The sequence below is a fragment of the Balaenoptera physalus genome (genome assembly GCF_965194825.1).
Source record: "Balaenoptera physalus genome assembly, chromosome: 5".
Lineage (NCBI taxonomy): Eukaryota > Metazoa > Chordata > Mammalia > Artiodactyla > Balaenopteridae > Balaenoptera > Balaenoptera physalus.
In genome coordinates, this window is record NC_138884.1 from 47,127,455 (window position 1) to 47,141,602 (window position 14,148).

General features: G+C 47.9%; 1 protein-coding gene and 1 long non-coding RNA gene across 23 annotated transcripts in view; one reads left to right on the top strand and one right to left on the bottom strand.

The window, feature by feature from the left end:
- LOC309661722 overlaps nucleotides 1–11,846 on the top strand; it is a 48,563-nt gene extending 36,717 nt beyond the window's left edge. For 12 of the 22 annotated variants that reach the window (XR_014264179.1, XR_014264180.1, XR_014264186.1 and 9 more), the window contains 2 exons: nucleotides 1,486–1,631; nucleotides 7,855–8,379. This is a non-coding gene — a long non-coding RNA (uncharacterized lncRNA). Of the gene's footprint in view, nucleotides 1–1,485; nucleotides 1,632–3,470; nucleotides 3,970–4,253; nucleotides 4,437–6,052; nucleotides 6,162–7,854; nucleotides 8,380–11,601 lie in introns of those variants that run through there. The other 10 variants (XR_014264188.1, XR_014264191.1, XR_014264198.1 and 7 more) reach the window with 8 other exon arrangements.
- LOC309661717 (stearoyl-CoA desaturase 5-like) overlaps nucleotides 1–14,148 on the bottom strand; it is a 238,659-nt gene that overhangs the window by 221,330 nt on the left and 3,181 nt on the right. The window lies entirely within an intron of this gene.

Genomic DNA, 14,148 nt, shown 5'->3' on the forward strand with positions numbered 1-14,148 from the left:
AAGGCCGTAGGAGGGCCCCATGCTTGGCTAAATACTCTGCCACCACCATCTTGAAATTCTTGATAATTATTGAACAAGGGCCCTGTATTTTCATTTTACACCCAGCCCTGTAAATTATGTAGCTGGTCCTGCTTCTGGGAAAGTTGCTTGGTCACCTTCTCCCTGCCTTCCCTGTCCCCAGTCTCAGGACTTTGTGCAGGGCCAGGGCTGCACACAGTCACTGTAAGAGATGCTTTTCCGACCACCGTTTGGAACCAAAACAAAACCAACAAAAGCCCCAGATCCATGCAATTAGCCAATATCTCCTCACCAAGACAAAGCCCCTCTGCCTGGAAAGATGCTGCTACTGGCTTGAGACTCCTTTTCCCCCTGAACATCCTACCCTCCAAGGTCTTGCTGCCATTTTCATGTGACACAAGTCAAATGACCAGGGGCTTTTTTCCCCTCTGCATTTTCCTGCATAGATTTGCACCTGTTTCTGTGGCTAATGTTACTGTTGGGTTTCTGTTTTCCCATCTCTGTCCTCTCATCCCTGCTCACACACTGCACACACAATCATAAATTATATTCCAGACAGGCCAGGAATCTCTCCTCACACACATCCCTAATAAAATGTTTATCTGATGGTTTCAAGACCCTAAGCTGCCTCCAGCCAATTTTTGCTAACATACGTCACCCCTGGGACTAGCCAGAGGTGGGCAGTCAAACGTTAGCATCAACACATCCTTTAGAAGGTCCCTAAGAGGGCTACATGCTCCAGGGCTATTCCTGGAAAGTTGGTCACAACCTGTGGGATGGCCAGACATTCCCCCCAGTCCCAGGAAGGGGAGGATGAGGTCAGAGAACTTGCAATGTCGTGACCCTTTGATATGCCTCTCACAAGGACAAGCTCTCCTCGAAGGAAGGTTATACATAACTGAGTGTTTCTGTCCAGGTGGTACTTATAATAACCAAAGGAATTAATGCAGATTAGTTTTCTTTGGTGTCTGGGTGTGGTAGGCATGATGTCCCAAAGATGTCCACGTCCTAGTCCCTGGTACCTGTGAATATGTTACATTACATGGCAAAGGGGAAGTAAGGTTACAGATGGAATTAAGGTTGCTAATCAGCTGACTTCAAAGATGAGATTATCCCGAATTGTCCAAGTGGGACCAATGTAACCACAAGGGTCCTTAAAAGTGGAAGAGAATCAGAAGAGGAGGTCAGAGTGATGCTATGTGAGAAGGACTTGACCTCTAGGTCGAAGATAGCGCCTGGCTTTGAAGACAGAACAAGGGGCCATGAGCCAAGAAATGCAGGCAGCCTCCAGAAGCTGGAAAAGGCAAGGGAAAAGAGTCTCCCCTAGAGCCTCCAGAAAGGAATGTCGCCCTGTTGACACCTTGATTTTAACCCAGTGAGAACTGTGTCGGACTTCTAACCTATGGAACTGTAAGTTTATAAATTTGTTTTGCTGTAAGTCACTAACTTTGTGATAATTTGTTACAGCAGCAAGAGGAAAATCATGCACTACCTCCTTAGATTCTTATCACCGGGGTGTGTTTAACAAGCAGAGCTAAGCGGAGGCAGGGAAAGGCCCTTGGAGGAACCACCACTGCTTCCCTCGTGATGAGAAGACCTGGCAAAATTATGAAGTAAGCAAAGTGATGAAAAACACCCTTTGTTTTTTGTCCTTGGGTTGTGCCACAATCCAAGGGGATCCCTCATTTGGGGGACTCCAGGTAGACCTACCCCATAAAAGCCTATTGAATCCAGAAGCTCCCAAGTTTTCCTTTCAGCCTACCAAGGGTTAATTATCCTAGCTATTAACTAAAGCATGAAAGTGATCATATTGACTATAGATACACGACAGGATAATGAAAGAGAGTATATAAATGAACACTCATTTACTGTTTATCCTTTTGGGAAATGCTGACATGCTTAATGAGCCTCACTCCAACCCAGCAGCACTTAACCTTTTTAAAGTCACAGGCTCTGCTGAGAATCCAATGGAAGAAAAACGCCAACACACCCAAAACCTATTTCGGGGGCTCATGAAACCCCTGAGGCATCCAGCCTCAGCCCAGAACCCCTGCTCCAATTGCTAGGACAGCTAAGGAAGGTAATTTGAAGGCTGTTTAAGGCCTGTGTCCCTAAAATCACTTCTCCCTGTTGGCTACTTCCTGCCTGTACACAAAGCTGATCGTGGGGCCAACCTAAAAAACACCAGAATTATTAACAAGTACCTCTTTCCCACTGGTTGAAGAGACCTTAGGGGTAACAGACCAGAACCCAGTGATGGGAACAAAATGTTCAAAGAATGGAGACAAGAAGCAGTGAGAGATAACCTGGGCGGGGTGTGGTGGCGGACAGATTTTGACATGGCAACAGCATATCTTGTGGGCAGAGAGGCACAAAATCCCCATTCCCTGTTAAATAGGATCTGACTACCACCAGAGTGAGGTGGATGAGCCCGGGCCAAGGGGGAGACTGACACCCACATCCCCGTCACGGCCACCTGGGTACATCCCTGGGCAATGCTATCCGATCCATCCCCACTCCAGAGACACCCATGAGCCCGGTGCCCAAACCACTGCTGTGTAAGTCGGTGCCTCTCAAGGCAGTGTCACCTGAGGGTGTCCAGCAGGGCTCAGGCATCAGAAGGACATTCTCGCAAGGCCTGACTGCCCCTTACCAGCTCTGGATCTTGGGCAAATGAGTCCGCCCTGCATTCTGCCTCCTCAGATGCAAAATGCAGACGATACCAGGACAAGTCCACAGTCCCTCATCGAAACCCAAGGGTCAGATGTGCTTCAAGGTTCAGAATTGTTCAGATTTGATAAAGGTAATAGAGTGCCTATGCATTATAGTAATACCCATGGTGGGTCTGTCACACAACACATCAATACGAACATTCAGACTAAAAAGGATAAACAGTTTAGGTCAGATTTTGCCACCAAATGCATTCATTGGGTTAAGCTTACCCTCTACTTAGTTATGAAATAATTTTGTTTGCAAAGTTTTGCTGTTGTTCAGAACAGCCGTGAAGACATTAAGGCCCTGTAGGATTATTGTTGTGTGGATTAAAACAGTTACAGTGCCCACCGCCTCTAGCCATCCCTGCACCTCAGGCCCACTTCAGTCCTCGTATTCATCACACTGAGTTACAATTCTCCTAGGTCTGTCTCCTCTTCTAGATCGTGAGCATTTTGTGGTCAGGAATGACAGCTTGCTCACCTGTGTATTCCCAGGCCCATGCTGGGCACATGTCCATAAATGTGTGCAAAACACAAGTTACTTAGTCATCTAAATCTCTCCACCTGCCTGCCTCCAAGCAGGTGGAAAAGCGCACCCCAGAAGTGCTCCCTCCCTTGCTCCTGAACCCGGGTGCACATCAGAACATCAATCTGCCTACTCAGCATCATCACGACGGTGCGGGAACCTCCTTGGCACTTTCAAATACTTTTTTCATAAACCCAATTCATGTCCACTAGGAATGGCCCTGACCAGGGAGAGACTTGGGAGATTAGAACTTTTGCTAATCAGCAAAGCTATATCTGAGTCCAGACTCTTGCCTCCAGCCTTTAGACTGAAGAAGGACCTGGCAGCCCCAGGGGGCCAAGGAGGCCCACCTGTCTGTTTGCTTCTCCGGGAGCTGCTCCCACACGTCGTGCAGTCTGGGCACAGCACCAGTGCGAGCTCTGCTTTCAGGACTTTGCATCTCTCTTTCTCTGTGAAGACTCCATGCCTGCCTGGGTTTGGAAGGCTCTCGGCTGCCTCTTCACACTTATCTCTGAATGAGAGAAACCCAGCCCGGCTCCCCTGAGCAAGGCTGAATGAGCCCCGAGATCTAAACTGGCAGGAGCTACAGCTTGAGAACCACTCGTGCTAAAATGGAGAGGGACTTGGAGAGCGCAGCGCCTTTTCAAGAGAACGGAGAGGAAAATTCAACAGCAGGAGGAACTGAAACAGCCACTTGGATTACTGTCCTAGGTGAGGGTGGTCACCTGTGTCACGTGGTCACCTTTGTCACGTGGCCACATTGACAGGATGCAGGTTAGAATTAAGCCCACTGCCGCCCATCGGATGCACAGTGAACATCTAGAGCGTCTCCCCAATGGTTGTCATCTCTTGGTGGGTCAGAATCATTTACAAGGGTCCTTGTATCTCAGGTAGCAGAGGAGCCTAGGTCCAGGACGCCCCTAAAGTGTGCCGTGTCCCAGGCAGAGCTGCACTGCCTCCCCGCCTGCCTGGTCTAAGAAGTATTTGCTCCTCAGCAAATGAAGACGACTGGAAAGCCCCGACCCTCAGAGATGAAAGGGGCCCGAGAGAAGGGCTCCACCGACCTCCATTCTTTGAATGGACACGTTTCCTGAACGCGGTCACGTCTATACAGCGGATTTCCTGCACCAACTCGCTGTCTGGTCCTGGGAGCGATAATAATGATGCCACCGCTACTCGTACTGGGGCTGCCTTCCCGGAGGGGAAGATCGGGCAGGGGAGGCGCTGAGGCTACGCAGTTGGCTGCCGCACCTGAGTCCCCTCCGCAGTCCTAAGAAAGGTTTCAGGGCCCTCTTCCAAGCAGGTGGAGGTTTCTGCCTAGGGCTGTTTGTTTGAGGCTTTCTCCTGAGTTTTTTTCACCTCTTCTGAACAGCCTTCCACCCCAGGGATGATCCAAGCACCTACCCCCACCCCGCCCCGGGGAAACAAGCTCACTCCACACCACAAAGCATTCCGGGTCCGGGTCCGGTCCGATCACAGGTTCTCCTTCCGCTTTAACTCTCCTCTCTCCAGTGAAACTCCCACCCCCTCGGGCTCAGCCCTGTGTAAGAAGCTGTGTGCTGAGAGAGGAGCCCCTGCAGCTATTCCCATTCCCCAAATGCTGCCTCTTATCAACCCTAAGGAATCTCGGGCTAGTGGAATTGGAGGCAATGTAACAGCCTTGCACCTGTTCTGAGACGGGGCACGTGTGTGGGGATGTGACATTAAACTGCTAGGGACACAGCATCACTCCCAGGTCACCTGCCTCCGGGTCAGAGCACCTCCAACCCACAGGGTATAAGAGCTACCCGTGGCACCTGTTAAAATGCAGAGTCCGGGTCGCTCCCAGAGGTTCTCATCCTGTAGGGCCTGGGTGGAGCTCCCGTCTGGGTAGAGCCCCCTGATCTGCACGTTGCACGAGCAACTCAGATGACCCCCAATACACAGTCCGCAGACCAGCCTGAGAACTACTGCCTCGCTCATTACCTATGTCTGCTTCTCAGTTTCTACCCCTTCCCGCTTCTGAAAACTGCCCCTCACAAATGTTTTCCCGCAAAGAGCTGGGGGCAGTTGGTAGGGGAAAGGTGGCCCCCGAGGTTTTCCATGAGGACGATGTAGCCAGAATTACCCCAACTAATACTGGATACTTAAGTATATACAGATGCAATTGTCTTGAATTTGCTTCAATCTAATCCGAAAGGGGGGGGGGGGAAGCTATAAAGGACATTGCTAGGGTACCTGATGACATTCGGCTATCCACTGTGGATTAGATAATATCAAAAAGTTGGGACTTCCCTGGTGGTCCAGTGGTTAAGACTCTGTGCTTCCAAAGCAGCGGGGGCCAGTTCCATTCCTGGTGGGTGAATTACGATCCCATATGCTGCTGGGCATCGCAAAAAAAAAAAAGATAATATCAAGGTTAAACTCCTGGTTTTGAACATTGTACTGTGGTTGTATTCTTATTGTTAGGAAATACATACTGAAGTATTTAGAGATAAAAGGACACAATATCTCTGACTTATTCTCAAATGGCTCAGAAAAAATAGTAGTCACACATATGTATACATACACACATAGAGAATATGATAAAGCCAATGGGATAAGATGGAAATTGTTCAGTCTGCGTAGAGTAAATGGGAGTTCCCTGTACTGTTCTTACAACTGTTCTATGTATCTGAAATTATATATCAAAGTAAAAAGTTACCAAAAAAAAAAATCCCCAGGTGAGGGGTGGGTGTGGGGATAGAGACTCCATTCTCTTTACTTTTATGTATGTTTGAAATTTTCTATCATTAAAACGATTCCCTGTACCAAGCCTCAGGTATGGTTTGAGTGGCACCGACCCTGGGCTGCTGGGAGCCTAGACACCGTCCACAACATCACGGGCAATGACCTGTGAGCTAGGAGTACCGCCTGGATTAGCGGTAAGGTCCTCCACGTTCTGTCCTCCCAACTCCCAACACTTAGCGATACACCTTCACAATCTGACTTTTCCAATGTTATTTTTTTCTGATGATTAATATCAAATCTTTCGGGCGGAATCTTACATAAAGGCAATTATAAACTAGAAAATAAACATCACCTTTTAGACACACATTGCCTCTATCACAAAAGAAGTTTTTATTAGGACAGGTGATTTACTTTCAACCCCAGAACTTAGATTGGGCCCTAATACCTTTCCTTACATGATTTAGGATATAAATTTAAGCCAGAATGACTGACTGATTTTTTCAAAGTTCTCATTCAGTTAAAATAGAAAAGGATAGAAGCTGAAGATTATATGAATCATATGATAACAAGAAAATGCATATGCAGAGATGATATTAAAAATATTTGAGTACACCATAGGGAACTATATTCCATATCTTATAATAACCTATAATGGAAAAGAATCAAAAAAGGAATATATATATATATATATATATATATATATATATATATATCTCCAAATTACTTTGCTGTATATGTGAAAGTAACACAATATTGTAAATCAACTATACTTCAATTAAAAAAAAACTGACAACCCACAAGGGCACCAACCAATCAAAACCAATCAGAACAGATTTATTTTTAGATTTAAGCCCTGCAGCTGAGCCAGGTATTGGCCCTTTAGCTCTTGGATTGTTGGGAATTCCAGGAGCACCAGGGAAGGCACAGTTATCCAATGATTTTAACCACTGGGCGAACACTGACTGACTACCAGCTCTGTGCAGGAAGGAATATTAGCTCTAATAACTATGGTTTATTCCAACCCTCCTGGGAGCTCTGCCAAGTTTAGGTTCATACCCAGTCTATGCTCAGAGGGTAGCTCCAGATGGAGTCAAGACCCTGGAGTAATTCAAGCAGAGCTCAAAAATGTTAATGACTCACCCACTTGTCAGGAGCTAGGGAGCCAAACACAATGGATTTGGAGGTGGGAGATGGGAGGGGGAGATATGTGGGCATTATTCACACTTGCTAATAAATACCTTCTTTTGCTTATAGAGACTCTAGGGCAAAACAAATGCTTTCAGGGACACTCCAGTGACTCACAGGCTGAGAATAGAGACGATCTTCATTGTAACCATCTGCAAAAGCTTCTTATGAATGTATTTATTAGAGGAGGGAACCGACAAACTACTCCAGGAAAGTTACATTTTAGAAATTCATTTCTAATTTCATGCATAGAACTTTTAAAGAAGTAAGAGTATTTTCCACTTCTACTCATGCCAAGAGAACATTAAGTTGGATACACTACTTGGGGAAAATCACAGCTGTTCCTCTGAGTTATAAAAGGTAGGAGGGTAGAGACCAGGTCTCTGTTTTTTTACACAGTGCCTGGCTCAAGACCATAGCAAATTAATTGCCTGCTTGATAAATGTTTTTTGACGATGAGGTGGAGGATGCTTTGGGAGATGGCCTTGCTCATTCAGGTCACAGGCTGCATTTACAGCCGTTGTCTCTTTAGGGAACCGAGCTAAAACCCATACAGCCAAATTGCCAGGGCATGATGGTATGCATACAACAGACAGTGATACAGGAAGAAAACAAATTTAAACCTGAGTTCTAAACTCTATTCTTGTAACTCTTCATTTCCAAGTCCACTGGTATTTGATTTTTTTTTTTTTCCATTTTAAGGGCAGGGCTTCCCTGGTAGCGCAATGGTTGGGAAGCCGCCTGCCAATGCAGGAGACACGGGTTCGAGCCCTGGTCCAGGAGGATCCCACATGCCGCAGAGCAACCAAGCCCGTGCGCCACAACTACTGAGGCTCGCGCGCCTAGAGCCCGTGCTCCGCAACAAGAGAAGCCACCGAAGTGAGAAGCCCACGCACCGCAATGAAGAGTAGCCCTGGCTCGCCGCAACTAGAGAAAGCCCGCGTGCAGCAGCGAAATCCCAACGCAGCCAAAAATGAATAAATAAATTTTTTTTAAAAAAAGAGTACCTGCTGGGTGAGATTAAGTGGACTTTTTTTTTAAGTGGACTTTTAAATGCCCTTTTAAGTAAAATTTGAGGCAAGAGAACAGAAATCTGACCGTGACGTCATCACTGACGTTCTGCGTCACCTGAACGATGAAGACAATGACCAGCCAAGAAAACCATTCATCAGTCTGAGGAAAGTGTGTCACCATGGAAAACCTTGGTAAAGAACACATTCTAAGTCACTCACTGTCCATCTTTTTCTTTTTAAATCCATTCTCCCACAAGGCATTTAACACTTCCCTGTGCCCAGAGCAACCTTCCCCAGCCCCGTCTCACCGCATAAAAACCCAGAGGAGTGATAGAGAATTCTGCAAGCTCCCCACTGAGGTCAGGGTGACTCCCAGATGGACACGGGTGCAGAGGGGCATGCAGATTCCTGGGGCACTGAGAAAGGCTTCTCTCTCCCCAGTCCTTTCCCCAAAATCACATGGAAAGTTCTCTTACAGGGGCAAAAACATCTTTAAAGTTAAGAAACAACATGAAAACTTTCCTTAGAAAGAAAGGCCACACAAAGATTAAACTCATTCATTCGTCTCCTCCTGCATCCATTCCCCCAGCACAGTGTATGTTGAGCAGAGGCCATTGCCAGGCTCTGGGGAGGCAGATGTGCCATGGGAGAGCTCAGAGCCTCATGGAAAAGGCAGACGTTTACAACTCGCTGAAATGACAGCAGGACTGGAGACAAGCGGAGCGGGTAGGGAGTAGAGGGGAAGAGCGTGCTAAAATATGAAATCAGAGCCTTTCCAGGGAATGGAGGTGACACCAAAGAGGGAAGGTCATGAGAGGGAGTAAAGGCAGGCCCTGGAGCAGAGGTGTTGGCTGTCCCAGCAGCCATGCCCTCTTCTCCCTTCCCCCAGAGCCTGGGTTTTGTTTGGCTCTTAACCCCCGCCTCATGTGGCATGTGGCTCAGTGGCTAACACTGATTATCCTGAATCCCTTGCCAGTGATGGTTTAACAAGGGACTTGGGACACAATCCTGCAAGTGAGACTTGAGGAGACATCAGCTGTGAGATGACCAGGAGAGAGTTTCTCTCTGATGAGACTTCAGGAAGGGGCAGCCTCTCTCTTCTTCTGTAGGACACTGTTGTAACTCCTGGAACTCTGGCAGCCATCTTGTAACCACAAGGAAAACTAAATGCCACAAGGCCACCATGGCAGAAATGAAACCTGCACTTTGATGTTATTACTGAGTCATCCCACAAGTGCCCTACCTTAGGATTACCTACCAGTGAAATTAGAAATTTTCCTCATCTTTTAAGCCATCCTAAGTTGAGTTTTGTGCTACTTGCAGCCAAAAGCATCCTTTGTGGAAGGTGGCCCTTCCCTGAGGCCCCCTCGCCTTTACCAGTTCATCTGGTAAATGAACTGTTAACTGTTTTACCAGTTAAACAGACATGCTGAATTCCCAAGGGCCATGCACAGAGACTTCCTGTTATTTTTCTCCAGCTCTACTCATGAAAATAAAATTAATTTTGTAGCCCATGAATTAAACATCACTGCTGCCGGCTGAAAGATTTTAGCAACAGCCTTTTGTTGGCAAGAGAAGCAGGATCCCGACATGTTCTAAAATAAGCTACAAGGAGGCAGGAGGGGAGGAGGGGAGGCAAAGGGGAGGAGGCCATTAAACGGAAAAAGAAAGAGTTGCCAAATCCCGCCCATGTGCAGCTTCTCTGACCCGTCGGCCTGTGGCCTGACTTGAGGGAGTGATTCTCTAAGTTCACTGCAGATGGGTCACCTGGAGACCTTATCAGTGCAGGTAGTGATTCAATAGGTCCAGGGTGGGGTCTGAGAGTCTTTCTTTTTAACAAGCTCCCAGGTGATGTTGCTGGACCACAGCCTGCAGGGACCCACAGAGCCCTCCGTAATAAGCTGCAGAAATGGGAAGCAGGACATTGAGGAGGGTAGTGAGAACCAGCTGTTTAAGCTCAGGTTCAAGGGAGGAAGTGAGGTGAGAAGAACTCCCCTACACACCTGTGCCTTTGAGAAACAGAGGAAAGAGGAACACAGGAGGAGGAGAGAGCCCTGGGTCTGGTATGCCTGTGCTATTATACCCTTGGGGCATTTTAGTAATTTAGTCCTGGGACAATAACCCTGAATCTGTGAGATCAAAGGCCCAGCTGAGACATTATTTCTAGCTCTCCTTCAGCTCTAGCCAGCCTGAGGGAGGTGCCCGGCCCCTCTGCACACCTGCTCCAAGGCGTCTGCCTCAGGGTCTTTCCCGAAAATCTTCAGACTCACTCATCCCGCTGCCATGTGTCTGGTCTAGAAGTTATACACCAAGAGCCACCGGTGTGTGTGATGGGTGAGAGGAGGTGAGAGGCAGGTAGAGGCTGAAGAGCAGCCCCTCCGAAAGCCTGATCTCCTCCCAGTCTTCCTGGTCCTGTTGGATCTTCCTGCCCTGGACCTGGGCCCTGATCACCTTCAGCCTCGCTGAACCACCAGATCCTTGACTGGCTCTCCCCTCTCCCCTCGGGAGCTCTGTAGCCTGTGGCTACAGTGCCATCTCACCCAAACCCCTTGGCCAGCCAGCCTCGGGCCTCCTGGAGGCTCAGTCCAGCCACCTCCTCCCCCGGGAAGCCCCCCCAACTCCCCCAGGCTGGCACCTGCAGCTAATGCTGCCTTGGCGGTTCTCACCTGTGCACCCGTCTGTCTCTCCAACTGGCCTTAAGTGCCGTGAAGTCAGGGATGGTGTCGGTGCCTGGCAAGTAATGGGTGAGTAATAAGCATAACTGAATATGGATAAGGGAATTAAATAATGGTTCTCAGCCCCGCTGTGCATCAGAAACACCTTAATGCCTTTTTCAAAAAAGCCAGGACCTCACTCCTAGAGATTCCAGTGCAGTAGGTCCGGGTGGGGGCGCGCCCAGGCTTCTGAATATTTTAAAAGATCCCCAAGTGATTCTGATATCTTTTGACAATAGTTGAAAAGGAAAAGAATGAATGAATTAGTGGACAAGTGAATATGTGACTGCACGTGCAACTGTGAGGCGCTCTCGTGGCCGTTCACAGTCAGAGTGAACAAACGGCAGACACTGATGAGGGAGGATAGCGGGTCCCTGCTGCGGTGGCCACCAACCCATTGCCAGGGAAAACAAAGTCAGAAAGCAACTGCTTTACCCCTGACCAGGGCTTTCTGACAACCGGGGGGCAGCCGGAACAAGTCCCAGCCACCAAAGGGGGAGCTAAAGGAAGGGAAGGCGCGAAGGGAAGCACCGAGGGCCAAGTTCCTCACTCTCATTCCTTTCACTCCAGCTGCGACATGCTGCTGGTTGTACCGCTCTTCTCACTGTGCAGCTGGGGACGCTGAGGCTACGGGAGGTGAGCGACCTGCCCAAGGCTATAGCTGGGGGGCTGGGCCTTGAACCCAGATCCTCTGACTCTAACGTCCATACTCTTAACCCCAGGGTGGCACTTCCACAGAAGCAGGACATGTCACAGCAGAGGGATGGCGAGACTGCACACCAGAGACTACAGAATGTCAAAATAAATGCTCAACAAGAATAATGCCAACCAAAGACAATGTTGCCTTTTATAAAAATTCAGAGAAACCACCATGACTGTGTCACCCTTTTGTAAATCTCTCAGGGACTTTTCCAAGCAATTATTATGATGTTATACAATACACAAATCAGTACAAGATGAGAACTAAATGTTACACGAGGCCAGGATAATCTATTTAGATTTAAAGGCTATGCCTTATATTTGAGCCACAAGAACTCCAAGTCCCAGACAGACACGGAAGCCCTGCGGGTTCCCTGACGCCTGGCCCACGGTGGGGTTGGTAGTAACAGAGAGCACTGCATGTCTATCCTCTGGCACCAGTTTGACATTTGCCCTGATTCTTAAAACAACTTTCAGCTCAGTATTACCATCCCTATTTCAGAGACCAGGAAACCGAGGCTCACACACTAGAAAGGGGCCTGCCAGAAGTTGAACTAAGTGGCAATGCTGGGATTCCGGCTCTGGTTTCCACTCTGCAGAGTGACTTCACATTTCAGGATGACAGTGCAGTTGGCAGTGACTTCACATTTCAGGATGACAGTGCAGTTGGCAGTGACCTTGACCAGTGTTAGAAAAAAACCGAGTTAATAATGTTAACCTCAACCTATATTTATACTTGTTGGGACTATTAAGCCAGCAAAAGCACACCATTCTCTCGGGTTTCGCTGCACTCCACCCAGCCTTGGGTAGGGCTCTTAGTGCTTGCCTGGTTATTAAAAATGCAAGAGTTGCAACAATGGGCTGGGAATTACAAGATTTAAAAGGAAGATTCATTTATGTTTTTCAGTTTTTTAGTAGTTTGAGCATTAAAGATTTAAAAAACAAAAAAAGATGATTCAAGGAGACAGAAACGGGGAAAAAAGTCAAAACTGAGACCCTAAGACATTTAGGAGAAATGATTTGGCCCTGTTTTTACAGCAATTATAACTGGCTCTGCTCAAAAAGCCCCAAAGAAAACACTAAAGACCAGGTAAGTTATCAGCTGAACAAAAAGATTCTTCTTTACAAAATAATGGCCTTCTGGAGGAAGACAGGAGGAAGAGAGGATGAAAGAGAAGGGAATGGGGGAGGGAGGAGGGACAGGGGGATCTGTGTTCATTTCTCTTTGGAGACTTTGAGAAAGAACCCTTGTTTCCCAAGCCAAAGCAATCTTTTCTATGCAAGAGAGGCAACGAAGCCATGTTGTGTGCCAGCTTTGTAGAATTGATTGTGCTGCAAGAGGGCCTTTTTTCCTTCTAGTAAAGAAAAAAAGCCAGTATCAGGACCAATAATAATAAGAGCAGCTAACAATTACTGGACATCAGCCAAGGTCCAGGCACTGTGCTAAGTAGTTTACACCTATTATCGAATTTAATTCTCACAGCCTCATGAGCAAGAAGTATTGATATACCCATTTTACAGGTGAGAAAGCTGAGGTCTGGAGATGTTCATTTGCCCAAGGCCATGCAGCTGGTACGTAAGTAGGAGAGCAGGGATTCACATTCTCAGTTGTTTCTCTTCTGAGCTGTGCTCACCCTAGAAAACCCGGAGGTAAAACAGAAGTCCGTGGCCACGCATTCTGGGAGGGCGTCAACAATGTTAGGGATTTGGTGGAAAAAGAAGCCCAACAAAGACATCAGGACCATCGAAGGTGTGGATTCAGGTTACCCAAGGCCTGACAGAAGACAGCTCATCTTTGGGCAACTCTCCGAATTGGACAGAATCTGACTGATGGACCAGTACCTTCCAAACCCCAGCCTCTCCTGACCCTCCCTCCTGCTAGACTGCCTCGTCAATTCCTGCCACCGCTCAGATTCCTCGCCATAGGCTGTGTGCCAGCAACCTGAAGGGCACCAGAGAATCCTGTCTCTACCTTAGCAATGGTCACATTTGTCCTGGGGCAAGACGGAAGGGAGCAGGGCATGTTACTGTTTTGCATGCCTGATACTGTCACTGAAATTGTCATGATGTCACCAAGGCATATTTAGGGGACTCGGATGACATTTCAAGGGAAACCAGAAAAGTCCCTCATGTTTTTGGAAACCAGTGGCCAGAACGCCTGGAGACAGGGCAAAGCTGCTGGGAAGGGGCGCCAGGACTCTGACCTCGACACCACAGCTGCAGCTCCTCACTCCCCTATTCCACTCGTCTTGGGAGTCAGGGCATGAACGAACTGCCTCTTTGGCCAAAAACCCTCAAAGCAGGCACTTTTGTGAGCTCAAGGCTTCAGGTGAAGATTTTTCCTCCAGCTGGAGGTCGTGTTCTGTGCTCAAAAGTCATAAACTCATCCCTCAGGACCTGCGGGCACCAAGAGCATTCCGTTCTGACAGCCTGCCCACTCAGAAAACTGCAAGGGTAAGAAGAGAAAACAACTTGCTCTGGGCCCAAGGAGAGTCATAAAAAGGTGGGGAGTGAGGCAGTGGAGGAGGTCTGGACTGAACAACTTGATGGGATCTTTCACGGATGACATT